This window comes from Myotis daubentonii, chromosome 6, assembly GCF_963259705.1.
Source record: "Myotis daubentonii chromosome 6, mMyoDau2.1, whole genome shotgun sequence".
NCBI lineage: Eukaryota > Metazoa > Chordata > Mammalia > Chiroptera > Vespertilionidae > Myotis > Myotis daubentonii.
Window position 1 is genome coordinate 27,694,255 of NC_081845.1, and position 25,148 is coordinate 27,719,402.

Below are 25,148 nucleotides of genomic sequence, written 5' to 3' on the forward strand. Positions count from 1 at the left end.
CAGACAATAGTGGGGTGAGGGCATGAATGGGGGTGTGGGGGGGACAATGGGGGGATAAGAACACATATGTAACACCTTAATCAATAAAGAAAAACAAAACAAAACAGATGATTGTTGCTGTTGCTTGGTTTTGTTTATTCCTTTTAAAACCACTCATTTTTAAAAGGCAAAGGGGCTGGGGAGGTTCAGCCCCTTCATTCTGATCCTTTCTGGGCACCAGGAGGCCTCGGGCCCACACCTGCTGCTCTCTCCTTGCCTGGGCTCCAGCCACCCAAGCCTGGGCCTCGCGGGGACAAGACTTGCTCTGCTTCCCAGCAGCAATTCCTTCTCCCCGTCAAACCAGAACACGGAGGACGAGGAGTCCAAAGACTAAAGTGCAGAGATTTCCAGAGCGGGAGGCCTGGCCCTGGGCCCTCTGAGAAGGAACGGGGCGGGTCAGCCCACAGCTGCAGCTTTGGAACTGACGCTGACCATTATGAAGGAAGCCTGCAGGGCACAGTCCCCTTTCCCTGGGGCCCTGTTGATGCCTCTGTCTGAGACTGTCCACTGTCAGCAGCTTCCCAAGGAAAGAAAGTTCTGGTTGGTAATGAATAGTGACCTCAGGGGCAGGAAGGTGGCAAGAGGGGAAACGGTGCATGATCTAAAACCCGTGAACCCCAGGGTGCAAGAGCAGGGATGCATGAACAACCCAAAAGGCAGAGTCTCTCCTGGGAAAGGTTTGGTGAAGCTCAGGATCCTCCCAGTGAGGCCTGCCAGGGGTAGGCGCTCACTCCTCTGAGTGTGGGAGGAGCCCCGGAGTGGGAGCAGCCCCGGAGTGGGAGCAGGGAGAGAGAAAGCCCAGGCTGGCAGTAGGGTGAGTAGGCCGGGGCAGCTGGAATTGGTTGATGACCTGTATTCCGCAGGGTAGGTCTCCTCCGTCTTAGACAGCAGCTGCAGCGCCTGCTCCTCCTTCTCTGTTGGGTGGTGGCCTGGCGCAGAAGGTTGGCTGCTGTGGCCAGGATTGAGGCTCCAGCCAGCTCCTGCCATGAAGTGGAAACTAACAGCAAAAGTGCCATTCACCTGAGAACCATGGTACTTCTTATGCTGCTGCTGCTGGGCCAGGCTGAGTTCGGAAGCCCAGGAGGAAAAGCCGGTGAGGGTAGCACACTGCAGGGATGTGAGGATGTGGGCACAGCGATGGGTGGCCTTCAGGGCTGGATGCTTGGGCCCAAAGGCATCAGAAGGAACACGAGAGACGACACAGGATGCCCAGGGAGCAGACGGCGGCAATGAGCGCAGGAGCAGCACTGTCTGGAGATTCATGCAGACACCTTTCAGCAGGTCCGGGTGCACAGGGCCCAGTACGTCGGAGGCCCCCAGCTCCTGGCGGGAACACACGCCACCATGGATGTGCAACCAGGCAGGCTCGGCGAGGTCAGCTTACAGCGCTGTGATGGACAAGGCGCCAGGCAGGGCGAGGCCAGGCTGCGCTCCGGCTGCTTGGGCAGAGCACTACTTCCCGGGCTCCTCCGCCAACGCCCACCTAGTCCTGTGTCTCTGGGGATGAACGAACATGCCCTGGGCTGCCGCCTTTGCTCCTGGTCGCGGATGCTCGCTGACTTCTGGGGGGCACGCAGTCTCCCAGTCAGCAGGCTCAGGGTTGGCGCCGCTGGTCCCTGGGGCTCCTCAGCTGCCCCAGGCCAAGCATCCCAGGCCCTAAACCCACTGCCCAAAATAATTTTTATTTTATTTCAAAATTTAAAATTTATTTTCTATCCATTCAGTCTCATATCTTATATTGCAAGAGAGTTGTTTTAACATGCTCTTGGCGTAAAGGATAAAAGAAGTTAAAAGATAAATACTTTTTAATGTACTTCTGGACATTAAGAACATGAACAGTTCCCTAATACGTTAATTTGCTAGTAATTTTCTTCTGATGAAGACATGTGCGGGGGGGCTGTGATCTAGAAACATGGCCATAGCAATGTGATGGATTTCCATGAGCTATACATGAACATTAGCTTCATTGCAGCCCAGTGACAATTTTCAAACTTGTTCTACACCCCAAAATACCCGGAACCTTTTGAACCTCCCTTTGACAATAGTTATTCACCAGGTAACAATTCTCAAATGGGAGTGGGAGTGTGGCACATATTAAAATCTCTTGGAAGTGAGAGTTGCATTGCCTCACATGTCATTTTGCCTTAGAACATTTACTTTCAACACAATCTCTGATGTTCCTAATCAGGAGGATCTTGAAAGTATTGGTCCATTGCTCTGTAGTATTTCTATTTATAAGGCTTTGATATCTATCTGTCTATCGATCTATCATCTATCTATAACCTATCCATTCATTCATTCAGAAAAATATGTTAGTCTCATGTTTCAAGTATCATACTATCAATTTAGAACACAGCGATTAATTTGACACAAGCCATCGTTTTTATAGGCTTTAGGAAAGAGATACTTGTAAATGAATAGTTAAGTTTTATGGAGCAGCAGTCAGCAGGTCTAGGGACTAAAGAAGGCTTTTTAGAGGAATTGATTTTTAATCTGAATTTTGAAGAATGAGTGACTTCAGCACACAAAAACAGGGCAATAGATATTCCAAAAAGATGAGGAGAAAGGGAAAGGGCATCTAGAAAAGAGAGAGTACAAACATTTAGCAAATTATAGCTAATCCCAATTATAGCATCTGCAGTTCCTGGAGCATGTGGTAGAATATAAGACTAGGGAGATTAGTTGAGAGAAGAGCATCTTCTCACACCCAAGTGTGAACACAGTAAATCTAAAACGGGTTGCAGAATTTGTGTGATTCCAATGCAACCGGGAGTTGAAGAATCAAAACTTGGATTTATGGACCACTCCCATAGGTAATGGAAACACAATATATAAACATAGAGAATATGATCAAATAAGAATAAAGCATGATTCTTGCATTTAAGAGCCTCATATGGAATTCATTAAAATGAAATGTAAGTAAGCATATACAATTACCATGGGAAGAGACAGGGAAGGAACTTAATTTGTTCTGTAGTGAGTCACAGTAGTTTCTGAGAGGTGACACATAATGTCAGTCCAGAGGATAAGTAGAAGGCACTGAGACAGAAGTGAGGGGCATGGTATTAAGTGTTTGTACATAGAAGAAATGCAAGGAAAGGTGCTGAGATATTTTGTAGGTGAGGTAGTATGCAGTAGTTTTTATCATTGTGTAACAATTTAGTGACTTAAAACAGCATACATTTCTTATCTCAATAGTTTCCATGGGTCAGAAGTACAAACAACTTTTATGTGGGTCCCCTGCTCAGTCTCTCACAAGGCTTCACTGTAAGACTTGACTGGGCTGCCTTTGTTCATTGGTGTCCTCTTCCAAACATTTTTTCTTTATTGATTAAGGTATTACATATGTATCCTTAACCCCCCCCCCCATTGCCCCCCATCCCCACTCATGCCCTCACTTCCCTAGTGTCTCTGCCCATTGGTTATGCTTATATGCATGCATACAAGTCCTTTGGTTGATCTCTCCCCTTTACCCCCACCATCCCCTACCTTCCCTCTGAGGTTTACGGTCCGATCGATGCTTCTCTGTCTCTGGAACTGTTTTTGTTCATCTGTTTATGTTGTTCATTATAATCCACAAATGAATGAGATCATGTGATATTTATCTTTCTCTGACTGGCTTATTTCATTTAGCATAATACTCTCCAGTTCCATCCATGCTGTTGCAAATGGTAAGAATTTCTTCTTTTTTACCGCAACGTAGTATTCCATTGTGTAGATGTACCACTGTTTTCTAATCCACTCATCTGCTGATGGGCACTTAGGCTGTTTCCAAATCTTAGCTATGGTAAATTGTGCTGCTATGAACATAGGGTGCATATATCCTTTCTGATTGGTGTTTCTGGTTTCTTGGGATATATTCCTAGAAGTGGGATCACTGGGTCAAATGGGAGTTCCATGTTTAGTTTTTTGAGGAAACTCCATACTGTTCTCCACAGTGGCTGCCCCAGTCTGCATTTCCACCAGCAGTGCATGAGGGTTCCTTTTTCTCCTCATCCTCGCAAACACTTGTCATTTGTTGATTTGTTGATGATAGCCATTCTGACAGGTGTGAGATGGTACCTCATTGTCATTTTGATTTGCATCTCTCGGATGATTAGTGACTTTGAGCATGTTTTCATATGTCTCTTGGCCTTCCTTATGTCCTCTTTCAAAAAGTAGCTATTTAGGTCTGTTGACCATTTTTTTTATTGGATTGTTTATCTTCCTTTTGTTAAGTTGTATGAGTTCCTTGTAAATGTTGGAGATTAAGCCCTTATTGGTGATAACATTGGCAGATATGTTCTCCCATGCAGTGGGCTTTCTTATTGTTTTGTTGATGGTTTCTTTTGCTGTGCAGAAACTTTTTATTTTGATGTAGTCCCATAGAATTTATTTTCTTTCAGTTGTAGTAGTGAGGTCCCTATTGTCTTACTGAATGTCAGCTGAGCTCTAGTCTCTTTGGGACTCCAATTTATTGCTATAGAGTTATGTCTTCAAAGCCCACAGGAGAATCTCTTGCTCCAGACTGCTAGTAATGAGAATGTCTATCCAAACAATCTTGCAAAATAATGTAACAAAATTAACAGAATGACAGTCTGGCTGGCATGGCTCAGTGGTTGAGCATTGAACTGTGACCCAGAAGGCCACAGTTTGATTCCTGGTCAGGGCAGATACCCAGGTTGCAGGCTCAGTCCCCCGTGTGAGGCATGCATGAGGCAGCCAATCGATGATTGTCTCTCATCATTGATGTTTCTATCTCTCTCCTTTGCCCTTCCTCTCTGAAATCAATAAACATATATTTTTTTAAAAAAAGAGAGAGAATGACATCCTATCACTTTTGTCATATTTTTTTTTTTTACTAGACGCAAGTAACAAACTCCCACTGTACTCAAACACCATTGGGGTTTATCTTAGAATCCTGCCTACCACAGAGTGTCAGGAGATAGTAAGGATGATAGCCATAGGTTTGAGGAGACAGGCTTGACTTTGAAGTAAGAACACTTTATATAGAAGCAAATGTAAAACAAAAGAGAGTAGGACATATTCTAGTACATTCTAATGCATAAAGGATGGAGTTTATACTCTATTATTATAACTTTTAGGCACAGAATATAACCTACAGAGCTAGTGGCATTCTGATTAAGAAGCTAATTTATGTCTCTTCTTTCCACTCCCAGCAATTCTGTGACTGGTTGTTTGGATGTATGTTGTAACCACAGTCTGTAGGTATATTGTAAATGTTCTGTTTCTGTTGAATATTCAAAGCATAAAGGATAGATAATATTACTCATTAATGAAATATGGGTGTTACAAACCATGCTCAACACTGTACTTAATCTAAACTTATTATATTGACATTTTTCATATAGATTCACTATTAGCATTTACATTTGCTGAGGGAATATGGAAAAACATGTTCCTGCTGTTTGCAAAAAATCATTAGTACAAGGCAATGTAGATCAAAGGGGAGTGTTCAACAGAACAGTTGTAAATAATTCAAAATGAAGTTAATAAGGAAGGACCACATTTTTCTTACAGAAAATTTTAAATCAATGTCCTAATAAAGCCATTAATAGCAAAATCTTCAAACAGGATGGGATTTTACTAAAATAAAAACTACTATTTGGACATTGGGAAAAACTTGAGATGAAAACCTACAATTTACTAAGTGAAAATGGGGAGAAAGTTTAAAATCAATAACTGTGAATTATACTGTTCCAAAGTTTTCCACTATTTAATTGTATATACCAATTATAAAATAGACAAAATTTTTAAAATAAACATTTATTTCTAGTTTCTAGGCTTCTATCTTTATCTCAATAATAGCTAATAACATCTTTCCACAGGGGTTTGATATAGAAAAAATTTCCTTTAAATCATTTAAAAATCAGAGAATCTAGACACGTTGATCCTGTGTGTAACTCATAGAAAATTTCCTCTAAATATTTTATATAGTAAATATTTTATATTTTCCTATAGAAATCGCACTCATTGATGACTTTCTTAGAGTATGCTAGTGTAAGCACTGATCACAAGGCTTAAGTCAGGTTAAGTTCCCCACCCCTCTCCCCCCAAAACCCTCTTAATTCTCATTTTATAAATTATAAATGACCTGGGAGTGAATATAAGTATCAAATCATTTTCTAAAAACCCTCCCATTTTCCTGTGATAATACAGCCCATGCTTCATTCCAGTGCACCCTCTCAGTTCCCCCACGTTACAGACATTTTTATCACTCCTCTCTACCTGTCAAGAGCCTGAAGCACAAGATCTCCATTTTGTATATTGCAAAATAGGAACTTCACTCTAGGTCCATTTGAACTAAGAACCTATTCTAATTACTTCCCAAACTCCATTCTTTGTCTGAATAATAGATCTGAATGAATTATAAGAGTACCAAGTTCTTGACACCTCAGCTGGAGGGCTGGCCAGGCATAGGCAGTGGTCTAAAACCCTTTGAGCTGGTCACTTTGGACCAATCCCAGAAGTATGGCAGAAATCTTGTCATTCCCATGTCAGCCACTGCCGGGGTCCAACCCCAGCAGGTCCAGGGGTTCCCAAAGGTGTGGACAGAGTCGGCGAAGAAGGAATGACACGAAGACTGAGTTCAGTTGATCATCATAGCCGGGTTCTCTTGTCAGGATCTCCAGCCAGGATCAGTCATCAGGTTCCAGTCAGGCTCTCCTGCCAATCTCCGCAGTCAGGTTCAGTCCAGGATCCCTTGCCATGTTCTTCCGCTAGGCTCTGTCTCTAGGCTCCGAGGCCAGTCCCTCTCCAGGATCCTCTGGCATGCTCTCTCCAGCGAAGTTCTTCTGTCCCTAGAGAACGTTCTGTGTAGGTTCTGTGCCTAGGCTCTGTCTCTCTTGGTCCTGTCTTCCAAGCCCTGTGTTCTCAGTTCTGTGTCTGAAGTTCTGTCTCGCTGTCTTGTTGCATCTGTATTTATACCAGTTGATTCAATCCTATCAATCTCTATTACAAAGGTTAGGGCGTTTCTTATCTCCATTCCAGGGAGTAAAGATTATGTAGCTTAAGCATGATTGTTTGTAGTTAAATTGATTAACTGCCCGCCTGGCACTTAGTTAAGGAGTTTCATCCCCTCCCTAACTTCAGGGAAAAATCCCTACCTGGGGATTCAACCTTTCTCGGAGAGGTGACCTTGGTTAAAACACAGCGCCAAGAAGGTGAGCAAACATATTAAGAACCGTATGCCATATATGCCAGGTCCCTTGAAACAGCAAGGATGGACCGGCTCCCTGCAAGCCACCACATTAAAATTTGGGCAAGCACTGTTCCCAGCTCAAGCATTGTTCCCAGCTCAGAGAATACCATTGTGAATTGCACAGACAAGAAATTGGATGTTATGGAATTTAGATCTTAGGACAGCATGGGATATTTTTTTAAGAAGTAAATAAAATATGTCATAAATATACAAAAGTAAATATTTTAAAAATGCAAGCAGAAGTATTGTTAATTTTTAAGCAGTATCAGTTTCAGAAAATTTAACATTAATAAAATAGCATTATCTACTACGGAGCCTATAATAAAACTTCGTCATTTATGTCATTGATGCTTTTATAGACTTGTCTCAGTATATTATGTATTGCATATAATTGAGATGCCATTTATTTAACTCTGGTTTAAAATAGAACATTTTCCCACTTTTTATTTTATCTATACTAATAAAAGGGTAATTGGACCGAACATCTTCCAGACGTCCTTCTGGACAAAGCCACGGTGGCAGAGGCTGAGGCAGAGGTGGTTAGGGGCGATCAGGCATGCAGTTAGGGGTGATCAGGCAGGCAGGCAGGTGAGCAGTTAGGAGCCAGTGGTCCTGGATTGGAGAGGGTGCAGGCCTGGTTGAGGAATCCCCTCCCATTCATGAATTTTGTGCACCGGGCCTCTAGTTTTTTATAATAGTTTATTGATTTTTATAGAAAGAGGAAGGGAGAGGGAGAGAGAAAAACACTGATGTGAGAGCATAACATGGATCAGCTGCCTCCTGCATGCCACCTGACAGGGATTGATCCGATAACTCTGGCATGGGAGAATTGAACCATCAATCTTTGGGTGCATAGGACGATGCCCAACCAACTGAGCCACATTGGCCAGGGCCCTACTTTTTTACTTATATGCTATCAACATTTTTGAGGAAACTAGACCAGTTGTTTTTGGGCATGTTTATCAATTTGAATTTTTCTGGTTAGTTTCTCAGATATAGACTCAAATTAATATTTTTAAATAAGGATACTACTTAGGTTACATTGCCTATTGTATATCCTTTCCAGGGATTCACACTTGGAAGTACAGAATGTCAGTTTATCTCAGTTTATCAAGGTACCAGACAGCTGCATCCAGAGACTTAAGCTTCCAAGCTCCCTCCAACCAGTTAGCAGAATTCATTTCCTTGGAGCTGTATTACCATGGTCCCATTTTTTAGAAAACTGTTAGTCTGAGATCACTCTCAGATCCTTGAGAGTGTGACATTGAAAACAAGGAGAAAGCATGCCAGGGCAGAATGCAAGATTTTACTTATGACACTAAAAGTAAGTCACAGTCTTGACAGGTGTGGGTTACCTAATAATATTTCTCATGGGTGTCCAGCATGTGCCCAATGGTAAAACTGGTGTGCTATTCATTATCTATAAAGGTATCAGTGTATATATCTGTGTACATATATTTATACCTGTATAGATCTGTTATTATTTTTATATTGCAAATGCACATGCATGTTGATTAGAACATAATATAATCATATAAATAAGAAAATGTAAAACCACTGTTAATAATAATATCCATGAAATAAAATAGTTAACTGCTGAGGATATATTCCAGTTATTTTGTTTTCTATTTATGTTGGCACACACACTGATTTGGTTGAGAACGATATGATTCTAAGTTTTAGCCTCCTTTTTTTTAAAAAAAAAAATTCTCACCTGATGATATTTTTCCATTGATTTTTACAGAGAGACAGAGAGAGAAACATTGATGTGAAAGAGACACATCAATTGGTTGCCTCACCCAAGCACCCCAACTAGGACCAGAATTGAGTGTGCAGCTGAGATATGTGTCCTTGACCAGAATCAAACTTGGGACACTCAGTCTGCAGGCTGACTCTATCCACTGAGCCAAACTGGCTAGGGCATTTAGCCTCCTTTTTAACAGCCTATGTTTTATATTGTAATTCTCTCCTGTGTCACGTAATGGTCTTGCATTTCATTATATAAATTACTTTATAGTGACCCTCTAGAGCAGAGGCTACTTAGGTGTTCACTATTCAAATTGCCCATTCTGGACATGCAGGAAAACTAAATTGTCCAGTCTAAAGTATGTGCCTGACTAATTTTGAAATACTACATATGCCACTAGGATAGTGGAATAGGTGAACTGGCAGTGATGTTTCGGCAAATGTCAAGGCCAGTAATGTAAATAGATTGAATAAAATCCTTGTCTGTGTATTGCTTGGTAAAAGAACCATCCCAATTTGTCATTGTTATTAACCAAGCAAAAATATACAAGCAAACCATGTGGCCTTCAGACAAGCATTTATTAAAACATAAGCTCCTCTTCTAGGAGGTGGAACATTGGGAAAAGTTTAATTGGTGCTGTCATCATTGTCCTGAACCAGCAGACTATTTGTGTTAGGTGGGCAATTATTTCTGAACTTCCCAATCCAGTCCTCAATATTTGAACAATTGATAGGTACAGAAATATCAATGTGAAAAGCTCTGGTGAAAAATGAGGCAATATATAAGGACCATCCAGTGAGTCAATAAAATAACAACAAAGAAAACCCCTAAATCCCTCATGTTATTCTTGTGAAAAACATGAACTCACGCATGTGACACATTTTCCCTAAAATATCCTTCAGCTAAAAAGTCAGGAAACTGGCAAGTTAGCACTTCTGTGTGCTTTAGAGAAATGACCTTACTAGCCTTTCATTTTCTTTCCTACAGTTTCACTCACTGTTTTCCAGCTATGGTTTTTTTTAGTTGGCATGCCATGCAAACCAATGTTGTTCCTTTTGCTTATGATTTCTCCTTGACATTTACCTTTCCATCCATGATCTGTTTTCCCGAGCAGCAGGGCTTTCCTCTCCTTCTGTGTCACAATAATAAGATCAAAAGGGTGGACGTGGGATGCTCAGAGCCTGGTCTTCTATACTGAGTTCAGCCGCCAAGGTTAGGTCTATTATTATTTTACATTTACCACCTTTTGAGTTGTGCCTGTGGAAAAAGAAATAAATGTCTTCTAAATTCATATTTTCCTTCTACCTTCCTTCTCCATTTTTCTTCAGCATTCATGGCCAGAAAAACAAATATTATTTTGACAGCGGGTTCCTACTAATATATATAGGCTGGGTTTTGTACACAACAATTATTCTTGAGTTAGCCAGTTTTAAAAAAACAGTTAACAGAGAAAAATCACACACATGTTTAAAGTGATATAGTTAAACCTTTTTTTTTCAGCTGTTTCTTTCTCTTGCTGTGAGCAAACATTTATTATAAATGTCAGAGAAAGAACATGTCCTGAGAGATTCTTGTCCTTTCAGTTTGAATGTTATGGCTGTTCTTTTGAGGAAAACTGTTGCAATGTTTTATATTTGGGCTAAAATATGAATTTTATTTGACCTGAAATTCTCCTGAAACCTTCTGTGTTTCACCTTGGAGAAGTACTTTATGTAGATAATATAGCTATTATTAACTTACTTTAACAAATGTAAGTTGCTCCCCTCAGAATCATCAGTTTATAGCTTATAGTATATCCTCCATGTCTAACTTCCTCTTATGCTAACTAGAACATGGTGTGGGCAGCTATGTTAGTCAGCAGAATTACTAATCCATGGGGATGAGTAATATGTCTCAACATTTTCCAATGCCTATATACACATAAATCACTTTAAAATTCTCTTGGATATTTTTCAGAGAAATGAGGAAAATGTAAAAACATGGAGAACATTTAGAACTTGTGTTAATTCCAAACAGTTTAAAAATAATACAATGAACTACATGGGGATTTCAATTTGGAAAAATACATAATAGTGGAGGAATTTATATATTTCAATGAATCAACAGTTTGGTATTTCAATCATAATAGCTGAGGGCTAATTTGAGATGATTGTAGAGCTAATTGGGGAGGATGCCAGGGTACATTTTTTATTTTTGTTTTTCATAGGATTGTAATTTTAAAATAATATTCTCAGGAATTTTGTTATAATTTAATTGACACATTTAGCTATCAAATTTGTATTAAGGCCTCTTGATTAAGATTGATATACAAAGTTTTAGGAGATGAAAGCTTACAATAAAATGGAAAGTTATAAAAATAAGGAGCAATATTATTTCCTATTTCTTTGAAGTACTTTTCAAAATGTATTGGTTCTTTTGAGCAAAATACTGTGTGTGTGTGTGTGTGTTAGATTGCTTTACTGGCTCGATTCCTCAACCATCATTTCAACCATATATTTACTATAGCCTCGTGTTGAGTGAAGTATATTTTCTACCCTTGACTTTGGAATGGATTATGTGACTTGCTTTAAGAAGTTGAAAGAGTCAGGAATGACTGCATGCCATTTACAAATCACAGATTTAAGATGCCTTGTTTTGTTTTGTGGGTTTTTTTTTCATGTTTTCTCAGTCTGCCATCATCATAAGAAGCTGGGCTACTTAGAGCATGGATTAGAGACATATGAAGCAGAGCCATTCGATATTACCCATAGTTCTTTAGTAGGATGCATATCAGTTCTAGCCACTCCTTATGAAATGGATTCATCCAGTTGGTCCTTGCTTAAAACAGCCTAGCTCTACAAAGTTGTGTATGTGTGAGAATAAATGATTCTCACTAGGAATTGATTTAACAGTGTTTATGAGGTATAATTGACATGCAAGAAACACCACATATTTAAAGTACACATTTGGATGAGTTTTGCCATATGTATACATCCATAAAACCATCATCACAAATTGCTAATACCAGATAATGAACATAATCAAACTCACAATTACAGACTTTGCTCACACTCCTTTGTTTGTTTGTCCTTCCCACAGATCATTGCCCACCTCATCTACAGAGAACTACAGATCTTCATTTTATGACTATAGTGATATTTCACACAGTTTTATCTAAATGAAATCATGGAGTAGCTACTCTTTTTCTTATCTATCTTTTTTTGTCAGCAAAATTATTTTGGGAATCATTGATGTAGTAACATATATCAATAGTTCTGAGTGGTTTTATAGTATTGTGTGGATATTCCATAATTGTCCCATTTATTAACCTTTAGATCACTGTGTTGTTTCCAGTTTAGAGGCTATTAAAATTAAAGCTGCTACAAACATTCAAGTACAGTATTTGTATAAATATATTCTTTCCTTTCTCTCAAGTAAATGCCTAGGAGTAGAATGACTGAGGTATGTGGTAGATGTGTGTTTAACTTTTAAAAAATTTCCTGACTGTCTACCAAGGTGGTTTTACCAATTTACATTCCCAACAGTAGTGTAGGAGAGTTCCAGTCTTGCCGGGAGCCAGTCAATCCTTGCTGTTTCAAGGGACCTGGGATATATGGCATACGGTTCTTAATATGTTTGCTCACCTTCTTGGCGCTGTGTTTTAACCAAGGTCACCTCTCCGAGAAAGGTTGAATCCCCAGGTAGGGATTTTCCCCTGAAGTTAGGGAGGGAATAAAACCTCTTAACTAAGTGCCAGGCGGGTAATTAATCATTTTAACTACGAACAATCATGCTTAAGCTACATAATCTTTACTCCCTGGAATGGAGATAAGAAACGCCCTAACCTTTGGAATAGAGATTGATAGGATTGGAATCAACTGGTATAAATACAGATGCAACAAGATAGCGAGAGACAGAACTTCAGAGACAGAACTTATAAGACAGAAAGAGACAGAACTTAGAACACAGAACTTAGGAGACAGAACCTAGGCACAGAACCTACACAGAACGTTCTCTAGAGACAGAAGAACTTCACTGGAGAGAACATGGCAAAAGATCCTGGACAGAAACTGGCCTCAGAACCTAGCGAGAGAACATGGCAAAAGATCCTGGACTGAACCTGACTACAGAAATTGGCAAGAGAAGCTGACTAGAACCTGGTGACTGAACCTGGCTGGAGAACCTGGACAGAACCTGGCTGAAGAACCTAGCGAGGGAACATGGCTACAGAACCTCGCTGGAGATCTGAAGCAGAACCTCTCTGGAGATCGAGACCAGAACTTGGCTGGAGATCCTGGCTAGGCTGCTGATCAACTGAACGCTGTCTCCGTGTCATTCCTTCTTCGCCGACTCCGTCTATGCCTTTGGGAACCCCTGGACCTGCTGGGGTTGGACCCCGGCATCTTGTTCCCTCGCTAGGTTCTTCAGCCAGGTTCTGTCCAGGTTCTCCAGCCAGGTTCAGTCACCAGGTTCTAATCAGGTTCTCTTGCCAAATTCTGTAGTCAGGTTCAGTCCAGGATCTTTTGCCATGTTCTCTCCAGCGAAGTTCTTCTGTCTGTAGGTTCTGTGTAGGTTCTCTCTGTAGGTTCTCTCTTCTAAGTCCTGTCTCTTTCTGTCTTGTTACATCTGTATTTATACCAGTTGATTCAATCCTATCAATCTCTATTACAAAGGTTAGGGCGTTTCTTATCTCCATTCCAGGGAGTAAAGATTATGTAGCTTAAGCATGATTGTTCATAGTTAAAGTGATTAATTACCTGCCTGGCACTTAGTTGAGGGGTTTTATTCCCTCCCTAACTTCAGGAGAAAATCCCTACCTGGGGATTCAACCTTTCTCGGAGAGGTGACCTTGGTTAAAACACAGCGCCAAGAAGGTGAGCAAACATATTAAGAACCGTATGCCATATATGCCAGGTCCCTTGAAACAGCAAGGATGGACCGGCTCCCGGCACAGTCTATCCATATGCTGGCCAATTTGACATGGTCAGTCTTTAAAATTTTAGACACCTCTGGTATATAGTGATATATCTGTGAAATTTTAATTTACTTTTCACTAATGAACTGGGAAGTGTGCCTATTTGTCATCCATATATCTTCTTTGGTGAATTGTCCAAAACTTTGTCTACTTTAAATTATTAGTGAGTTTTCTGAGTTCCTTCTATATTCTGGATACAAGTATTTTGCCAGGTTTGAGATTTGCAAATTTTTCTCCAGTGTCTGACTCATCTTTATATCCTCTTAGTAGTGTTTTATGAAGATGACACATTTTTTAGTATTGTTGAAGTTAAATTTATCAATTTGCTCTTTCATGAATAGTACTTTTTCTTTTTAATCTGAGAAATTATTGCAAAAGCCAAGGTTCCATTTCCCCCTATGTTTTTAAGTACAAATTTTTTAATTTTAGGCATTAAGTTTGAGGCTATGATTCATTTGAGGTAAGTATTTTGTATGTATGTATGTATGTTATAAGTTAAAGTTTTTTGGATTTTTGTTTATTTGTTCATTTTGCATATTGTTATTCAATAGTTTGGCATCATTTGTTGAAGATATTGTCTCTTCCTCATTGAATTGCCCTAACATTTAGAAAAAAGTCAGATTGGACTTTATTCAGTTTTATTGTTCTATTTATCTTAACTCTAAAACCACACTGCTTTACTTATGGTAACTTTGTAATGAAACGATATCTGATTCTGTTAGACCTTTTCAATTGACCTTATTCTACTTTTTCAATTTTATTTTTAATATCTTATATGCCCTTACAAATGAATATAAATCTTAGAATAAGCCTTTCAATTACTTCAAAAAATATACTGACATTTTAATTGGTATTTCATCAACTCTATAGTTAGAATTGTGCAGAACTGACCTCTTAATATTGATTCTTCTTATTCATGAACATGGTAAATTTATCCATTTATTTAGGTCTTCTTTATGCTCATCTGTGTTTCCATTAATTTCTCTCATCCACATCTTCATTTTTATAGTATAGAGCTAATACACATCTTTTGACAAATTTATCCCTAACTGTATCATATTTAAGATGCTTATGTAAATGGCATTGTTTTAAAATTTTAATTTCTGATCGTTGGTGTGTAAAATACATTTGATTATTTGTATATTGGTCTGAAGCATGCAAACTTATTAAGTTCACTTATTAGTGCTAGTAGCTTTAATGTAAATTCAGTAGGATCTTCTACATTGGCAATTACTGACATTATGTCTTTGTTTAATAAAGATTTCTTTCTTTATTGACTACATGCCTATAATTTATTTTTCTCTTATATTTTTTCCAAACACTAGATCTGCTGATGCCACGTGGAAAAGAAGTGATGAAAGTAAATGCCCTTTTCTTTTTCCTGATGTTCGGAGAAACGTTCATTTTTTTGCCATTAAATGTGACTTTAGTTGTATTGCCTGAAATCCTTTTGTCAGGTGTATACACTACTTCTATTTTCAGTTTGCTGAGAGATTTAAACAGAATCAGGTGCTAAATTTTGTAAACTAATTATTTTTGTCATGTCTTGAGATGATCAGTTTTCTCTCTTAAATGGTGAATTAAGTTAATTGATTATAGAATGTTAAACTTCGTATTTTGGGAATAAATAATTTATTTGTCAATGTGACAGGATCACAGCATTCTCAGATATTTGGTCAAACCTTATTGTGGGTGTTTTGATGACAGTGTTTTGGATGACATTAACATTTATTTTATTATTTATTTATTATTATTATTATTTTTATTTAAATCATCCGTAGACTGAATCAAGCAGGTTGCCCTCCCAATGTGATGGAACTTATCCAATCCTTTGAAGGCTTGGCTAAAACAGAAAGCCTGGCCCTCCCCTGAGAAAGAATCCCTTTTGCCTTACTGCCTTTGAACTAAGACACTGGGTTTTATCCTGCCTTCCAACTTGAATTCAAACATTGGCTCTTCCTGGATCCCAATCCTACCAGCCTTTGGATAAGAAATATATCATCAGCTTTCCTGGTTCTCAGGCCTTCAGACTGAGACTGGAACTAAACATCACATTTCCTTGGTCTCCAGCTTGCTGACTCAGACCTCACAACATATACTATTATTGTCATACATATACTATATATGTATATAAATTCTACAGTGCATTATTATATTTTTAAAAACAATTATCTGTTACAGGATTAAAAATATAAGAAGATATTTTATATTTACTCACACATTTACATTTGTTGTGTTGATATAAACTTCCATCTGAAATTATTGTCCTTCTTCCTGAAGGAATTCTCTTTGATATTTATAGTATTGCAGATCTGCTAGTTATTAATTATTTCAGCTTTTGTATATCTGAAAATGTCTTTATATTGATTTAAGTTTTTAAACAAATTTTATTGGATATATAATGTTAGATCACCAGGGTTGTTTTGTTTTGTTTTGTGTGTGTGTGTGTGTGTGTGTGTGTGTGTGTGTTTAGTGCTTTAAAAATGTTGCTTTAATTCATTTATTTAAGGAATAAATAAACAGCAGTTCCAAGATTTAAAAAAAAGAAAAGAGATGCTGTTTCTTTGTTTTCTAACTTGCTTTTGATGAGCAACCTGCTATTATCATTATTTTTGTTCCACTGTATGTAATATCTTTTTATCTAATTTTAAGATGACCTGTTTATCTCTCATTTTAAACAATAAGATTAATTGTACTTCTTGCATGGAGTTCATTAAACATGTTGCATATGGGGGTTTCTGTTTTTTAACAAATTTGGAAAATCTAGCCAATATTTTTTTCAAATATATATTGTAGCCCTCGTTGTCCCTCAAAGACTCTAATCATACTTGTATCATCTCTTGAAGTTATGTCACTGCTTACAGTGGTATTTCTCTAAGCCATTGATTCACATGAGTACAAGTTAAGGTTTTGAGTTACTTATGTCATTCAGATTTTTGTTATTTCTTTTTATACTATTAAAGCAGTAACTACTGGAATACATTGGGTTATGTTTATTTTAAGACTATACTGTTTGCAATATTTATTATGGATATCAGACCCTTTTTATTTTCAAATAAATATTATTCTGAATAATATTATTCATCAGTATACATTTCATTGTCATGAATATGCTTCAGTGAATGAATAAACATATTTTCTATTAAATGAATGATAATGTTACTGGCTTAGAAATCTGCTGTTGCAATAAAACACTCGATACCATTAAGCTATATTGGCAATATTTTCATATTATCAGGCTGTCACAAAGAGATAATATATGGAATGCACTGAAATATAAATTGCTGAAGCTAAGAACTTAAATATTTTTATTTGATTAGGTCTGAATATAAGAGACTTATGATGCTAATTACACCCTTAGTGTTGGATGTTTGTGCTTACATTGTCACTGTCTATGGTCCTCAGTATTGTTTCTTTGTGTGTTTTTGTTGTTGTTTGTTTGTTTTTGGGTGGTCCTCAATGTTTGTATTCACCATGATTATTATATATATTCTTTCTATTCTGAGGCCAGAACCAAAGTCATTGAATCCTATTCTATCTGTACATTTGAGAGAACTACATGATATAAATAGTAAGTAAGGCAGAAATGGGAAGGTTGATTTATTTTATCAGATATGTACTATTATTCCTCTGGAAAGAAATAATGTCTGTCTTTCCAAACAGTAAGTATGATTTCAAAACAAAACACTGACAAGGCATCCAAATTCTAAATGCAACCTTCAGAGTATTCTGGACTAGAAACATGTTTGTTGATATTGAATGAATTCTACTTATAGAAACAAATAAAATGGTATTGTTTTAGCTAGCTCTCTTGGTAATAGCTTTATTCTGTATTCTTTCTCAATGTAACAATACCCTGTAAGACAAGAAAGAATATCAGTGTGTTCAATCTTTTGATTTCACCTGAAATGAAGTTGCTGTGCCCCTAATAAATATCTCTGTGTTGAGTTGATTACATGTTTGACGTTTGTAAAGGGATGAAAGAAGCCTGAGATATTGTTCCTGTGATAAGTGGGAATGTGCAGAACCAACCCAACTTATAACTACACAGAATTGTTTTTTTTTCTTTTCTTGTCAGACTATGCTGTACACAGAGCTGGTTTGGGAATCTTACTCCTGTTGTAAACTATAATTAGAGAAAAATTCAAGAGAATTGAGAGGGTCTGGTTAGGTCAGAAAGAAGTAACAACAAAGACTGTCTTCTCAAGAATGCAAATCAACACACAAAATTAACTACCTTCTGATTCACTTATAATCCTGTGTTAGCTATCCAGAAGATTGCCAACCCCTTTCATCGTGAAAGAAAAACATATTTTTATATTATTCTTGTCTATATTTAGAACGGAGGGCAGTGTTGCTACGACAAGGGACAAGATGTGCTAACACTTATTAGTTAGCACTCATTGGCTATGGAGTCATAGAAAAAGCTATGTCCTTCTTGAGGCTGAGGGATAGAAAATAACAGCTCATATATAGGTTAACTTGATAAAGGAAATCCTGTTCGCTCTTCTTCAGGTGCAATAGAACTTGACATGGCATGGTCTGGGGAACATATAACTAGATGGCAGAGTTGGAAGAACATCTAAACCACCTCATTTTTTTGTCATTCAGCAAGAACATAGTCATATATGAAAGAAGGTTAAATAAGAATTTCCCAGACAGTCATTTAGAAGGATGTTCTCAAAGTCTCTCCAACTGTTCTGTCTCTTCTAACCTTCAATGTATAATTGTTGACAAATATGATTTCTCTATAAGGTCACTATTAATTGTCCTTTTGTGGCTTGAGAGCAGGGCATTTAAAATTTACTTCTAATTATGCATTATTTTTCATATTTATTAGCTGAGTGATTTTTAAACTACATTCAACAGAGCTCTAGATGTAAGACAAGGACAGCTATTGTAGGACAATTGCTGGCCTTATACTTCTTACCTATTTTAATAACAGCTGTTCTACTCTTAACAATTTGTATTTTCCCATATCATTTTAACTGAAAACTAGTTACAGCTCAAACTGTTCTGTGATACATATAGGTCAGGTGCAGAGGAAGTATTGAGAAGTGGAAGTAACTGGGCTTTAATTCCTTTTTGTCCTCAACAAATCCTTTTTGAGTGCCAATGTAGTTTAAGCTAGCAGCAAGCCAAAAAAAGGTTTATCTAGTTTTTAGTGGAAATAGGATAAACAGACAGAGGTAAGGTTTTTTACTCTGGTGATCTTGGTAGGCAGTAAGGGATACAAAAGAGCAAATGGAGCCATAAAATTAACTTAGTATCTGCCCTCACTAGAGCAAAGTTAATGATTTCCAGTACATAAAAATGCATCCTAGAACTGTTTGCTTGGCTTTTGAGTTTTTTATTGGTACAGTTTATGCCTTTAATATAATTAAGCAAAAACATTCTTGTGAGACCTCAATAACCTCTATCATTCAGTATTGAACCATATATATAATGGTGTTAATCAAAGTGTCAAATATGAAATATTTTACATAACAGCTTTGATCTCCTGAGACTTGTAACAAAACAAAGTCTGGCCTAATTTTCATAATAAACCATCTACATTAATACTTCATTTGCATATAGTTCCCAAATTATGGGTATTAACTTCTTTAAGGCATATTAAAGGCTCATAAGTATAAATGCTTTATTTTTGGCATTATTACTTAACTTTAAAAGTCATGTTGATATTACACAATAATCTTTTGTTAGTGAGGTTAATTGCAATTTCAATAGGATTTCCCATTTTAGGGGAAAATAAAAACAAGTTCAAACTTTAGTAAAATTTTTCAAGTTGAGTATTTTGATTTAACAATACAACTAATAGACCTTCAATTTATTTTCTTTCTTTGTTTTATTGTCTAAAGTTTTACATACGTCTTCTTTTTCCCCAGTTGACCCCCCCCAGACATTCCCACCCCAGACAAGCCCCCACTGCCTCAGTGTCTGTGTCCATTGGTTATGCTAATATGCATGCATACAAGTCTTTTGGTTTAAAGGTTCTTTTAGATTAAGCATTCAAAGTCATGCAGAAATTAATTATGTTCTTATAATACTGATTAAATTAATCATTCTGATTGCTATTTTAGTAACTGTCTTCAAAAACTGTTAAATTAAACATGTTTATACTTGAAAAATAGAGAATTCATATATTAAACTATGTAATTTAAACCAGAAAATATCAATCTTTCTTGATATTTTGATATTTCTGACAAAGCATACCACTAATTTAGAACAAATATTGTGTAGTGAAAAGGTTCACATGTCCTGGTTATAGCCTTCAAATCTAACTCATGACCTTGAGAAGTTGAGTTGACCTATGTAAGTCTCAGATGCTATAAATTTATATTGAGGGGACTATTTATGAATATAACTGCTATGTGTTGGGATAGCTGTTGAATGTTTTCCTTTTATCTTTATAAAAAATTAATGGTTCTAGAAAATGTGCTTAACTAAAGATATTTTCTTTTGCAGATATGTGTCAAGAATATCCAGCTGAGAATGATTTCAAAATTATGCTGTGCTTACTGTGATGTCAAACAATAGTCCAGGGACTTTTAGAAGTCGTACCTTAGTTCATAAAAGCATCCTTTCCCTTCATTTTTACCTCAAACTTTGTCTTTTCTAATGGGTGTGAGCAATACAACTTGTATGTCTATATAGACTTAAATAGATCTCTCTATCTTAAAGAGAATCTCATTATACAATAGATGACAGATGATAAATAGATAAACATATTTAGAGAGATAGATAAATGATTATCATGCATGATAACATAGACCACAGAAGTTCAGTAGAATGGCCTGGCAATAAACCCTGCCTGAAACAATGAGGATCCAAAGGTATGTTAACCAAAAATCTAATATAAACTATAGATCTTAGCAACATTACACACTGATTCAGCAAGATTTCACGTTCAAACGAAGTATAATATTATAAAAAAATTAAAATCAATGAAAATATTTGTTGAAATTTCTGAAAGGTTGAGATGAGATTACCTGTCATAATTCGTATAACCTCTATGTGAAAACTCCTCTAGATACACTAATTATGAGTCTTACATAACATGGCATGGCTTCTATCCTCGACACTCAGTCTTTTTGCTCTTTGTTATTTTTGTTCTTTTTTCCCTTTTTTTCTTTAGTGATTAAGGTATTACATATGGGTCTTTATCTCCCCATTGACCCACCACCCCCCAGCTCATGCCTTCACCCCCCTAGTGTCTATGTCCATTGGTTATGCTTATATGCATGCATACAAGTCCTTTGGTTGATCTGTTCCCCTTCCTCCTGCCCTCCCCTGCCTCCCCTCCGAGGTTTGATGGTCTGATAGATGCTTCTCTAGATCTGGATCTGTTTTTGTTAGTTTATGTTGTCCATTATATTCTACAGATGAGTGCTATCATATGATATTTATCTTTATCTGACTGATTTATTTTGCTTAGCATAATGCTCTCAGGGTCCATCCATGCTGTTGTGAATGGTAGGAGTTCCTTCCTTTTTACAGCAGTGTAGTATTCCATTGTGTAGATGTACCACTGTTTTCTAATCCACTCATCTGCTGATGGGCACTTAGGCTGTTTCCAAATCTTAGCTATTATAAATTGTGCTGCTATGAACATAGGGTGCATATATCCTTTCTGTTTGGTGTTTCTAGTTTCTTGGCATATATTCATAGAAGTGGGATCACTTGGTCAAATGGTAGTTTCATTTTTAGTTTTTTGAGGAAACTCTATACTGTTCTCCACAGTGGCTGCGCCAGTCTGCATGCCCACCAGCAGTGCACGAGGGTTCCTTTTTCTCCACATCCTCGCAAACACTTGTCATTTGTTGATTTGTTTACGACAGGCATTCTGAGAGGTATGAGTTGATACCTCTTTGTGGTTTTGATTTGCATCTATTGGATGATTAGTGACTTTGAGCATGTTTTCATATGTCTCTCGACCTTCTGTATGTCCTCTTTGGAAAAGGATCTATTTAGGCCCTTTGCCCATTTTTTTTATTGGATGGCTTATCTTTCTTTTGTTAAGTTTTATGAGTTCCCTGTAAATGTTGGAGATTAAACCCTTATTGGAGATAACATTGGCAAATATGTTCTCCCATGCAGTGGGCTTTCTTGTTGTTTTGTTGATGGTTTCTTTTGATGTGCAGAGCTTTTTATTTTGATGTAGTCCCATTTGTTCATTTTCTCTTTAGTTTCCATTGTCCTAGGAGCTGTATCATTGAAGATATTCTTAAACTATCCTGCCATTTTGGCCTCCACTTCTCCTGTGTTTATTTTTACTGCTGTATATTGTCTTTTAATGCAAATTAGTATAGACTTTCTAATATGTTTCTAATTCTTCTCTTTAGTTATAAATAAAATTATAATAATAAAGTGGAGTATAAATTCTCAATACTAATCAAAATTTTGCTTTTATTACACTGGCAAGTACAAGAGTGTGAGATAAAAATTGGAAACCCAATATAAGCAGGTGTCAGTACCCTAGAGGTCCAATGGAAAGGGAAGTTGGAAATCAAGAATTCTTCCTGAATTCAGATATTATAATAGGTAATCTGGCTATATTAATCAGAAGATACAAAGCAGATATGCACAATTATCTGAAGTGAGTAGAGACATGAAAATTATGTAAGGTAGAAATGTAGGATGTAAGTTCCAGAGATCCTATGGCAGAAAGTGAAGAGATGGACAATGATCTGGTATCAAGAATCAAGGGTGAAAAAAAAGAACCTTGAGCGAAGACTGCATTAAACAGATTAAGAGTACAATGGGGAGAATATGAAAACAGAGTGGCTTCAAGATGCTCTCACTTGTACCTATTACTCTGATCTCCTTTTATGCACTTAGCCATCAACTTTAAGAAGTTGTATTTTCATAGGACTTAATAGTGGTCAGGACCAGCCTCAAATTTGGTTGATGATAATTGTGAATATTTTGGTGGCAATGGAGCAAAAATGGACTTAGCAGTTATTATAATAATTAATAATTATAAAAATTTAACTATATTTATAGTTTATACATAATACATATGGTTGAACTGTATGTAATTGTTTTTAATCAACTATTTTGATAGTTGTACTTAAAAGGCAAGTTCTTATAATTTAAAATAACATATAAATAGACAATTAGCATTTACCAAAACCCCTCAATGGTCACCACTATTTTTCACACATATATATATTAGAGTTAATACTCAGATCTTGACAATGGCCACTGATGATAGAAACATAGTAAACAATATTCCTTTTTTAGAAGTTATTAAAAGAGGAGGCAAGCATATTTAAAATACCTAAATAATAGGTGAAATTATTGAATATATGCTGAACACAATTCACAGTTTTATGCATATCCATAACATACATATGTGTATTTTTAAAGATGAGAAAACTGCGACATGGAGAGTTTGAGAAACTTGTTCAACATGGCACAGCTCATCAATGATGGAATCATAACTCAAACTCAGAAGGCATCTGACTCTGGAGCCATCGCTCTCACTCAGTGTGCCCCAGGATCACCTTCAATAGATAAAAGTGCCTTAGAAATGTGGAAGTAAATGTAATAAATTCTGCTGGGTTGTTGGAAAGAAATGAAAAGAAATAGTAGTTCCAAAGTAGAGATAATATTTGTGTTGGTATTGTTTAAAGAGACATTTGCCTGGCATAGAATTGAGAGTGAGGAATGACATTTTAGGTAACAAATATGTACTTTTAAGTATGTTGAAACAAAAAAAAAATTATGGAATAATTAGAAAATATTGAGAGGCCAAATTTGCCCAGTCATCTCCTATTCCATGGGATAGGAGGAGAATGAAAGGCTGGGATAGTGGAATGGGGCTTAGCTATGAATTACTCTGAATGTCTCATGCAAATTAAATTCATTTTTTTTAAACTTTGACCTATTTTTAATGAAATCACTAAAATAAGTAAGTCACTCTTAGTTGCTTGACTGTGTATGAGGAAAATGAGGGAATCAAATTCCGCATAAGATATACAGTGAGATCCCTCCAGAATCAGATGATGAATGATATGAGCTAGTTCAAGGTGGCAGAGCTAGCAGAAGCATTCAGAGTCCTTCTAGGTGTGGGAATTAAGACCTTTACAATATTTCTCCTGAGTCCTTAGGGATTTTATGAACAAGCACAGCTTGTGTGTATCACAAGATGAGAAGTCCCAGTAATAAATGGTGAGAGCGGAGAGATGGCAGGTTGTAAAGTCTGTTCAGGGTAGAGTATGACAATTTCTGGCACAGGGCTGTTGATATTGAGGAGAATTTACCAAGAACATTTGTATTGCCTGGCCAGGATGGCTCTTGGCTGAGTGCCTACCTAGGAACCAGGAAGTCATGGTTTGATACCCAGTCTGGGTGTCTGGGCACATGCCCGGGCTACAGTCGGGGCACATGCAGGCTAGATCCTCAGGGTGTGCAAGAGCCAGCTGATCAATGATTCTCTCTAATCATTAATGTTTCTATCTCTCCCACTCCTTTCTTCTCTGAAATCAACAACAACAATATATATATCTTTTTTTTTAAAAAAAAAAGAATATTTGTATTAGGTATTCACTCTCAGAATGTACCTTTGATAATTCATTGTGGTATATAAAAATATTAGATTCTGTATGTACATATTTCATCTAAATTTCTAACAAGCACTTCTTTAAAGTTTTATAATGCAAATGTATACCCCTATATTTGGTAGTATGACTGTTTCCTTTACTTTTTTAAACATGAAATGTTCGTAAATGCCTTTAAATCTACAGGTATTCCTTCTATCCTCTTTTCTGTACAACCTATGTGGGAAGCATTATTATAGTTTCTTGAGGACTTGATATTTTTCTTAAATATCTTTAGTCCTACTCCACCAAGCATACTTATCCACATCAAATGGGCAACATACTTTTTGCTAATGAAGATATTAGACTTGGTAAGTGAGATTAGTTATTTGTAGATAAAAATAAAGTTATTAATATAAATTATTTAGAAGCATTAGTCACACAAATTGATGAAGTATTATTAGAGTATATTCATATCAGTCAAATTAATTTCATGCACTTTTCAGCCATTAGGAAAAGACATCTTTAATTTCTGTTCTATTTCTAAGCTTTAAAATTAGCATGCAAATTTCATATATTTCAGTATAAATAAAGATTCTAAGTTGTCATAAAAGCACAGAGGTCATAGCAGGATAATAATCTCAAGGGTATTAAAAAGAAGTAGAC

General features: G+C 37.0%; 1 pseudogene; it reads right to left on the minus strand.

Annotated features, from left to right (window-relative positions):
- Nucleotides 1-766: 766 nt before the first annotated feature.
- On the minus strand, nt 767-8,421 carry LOC132236600 (transmembrane protein 127-like; annotated as a pseudogene).
- Between the last annotated feature and the right edge of the window lie 16,727 nt (nt 8,422-25,148).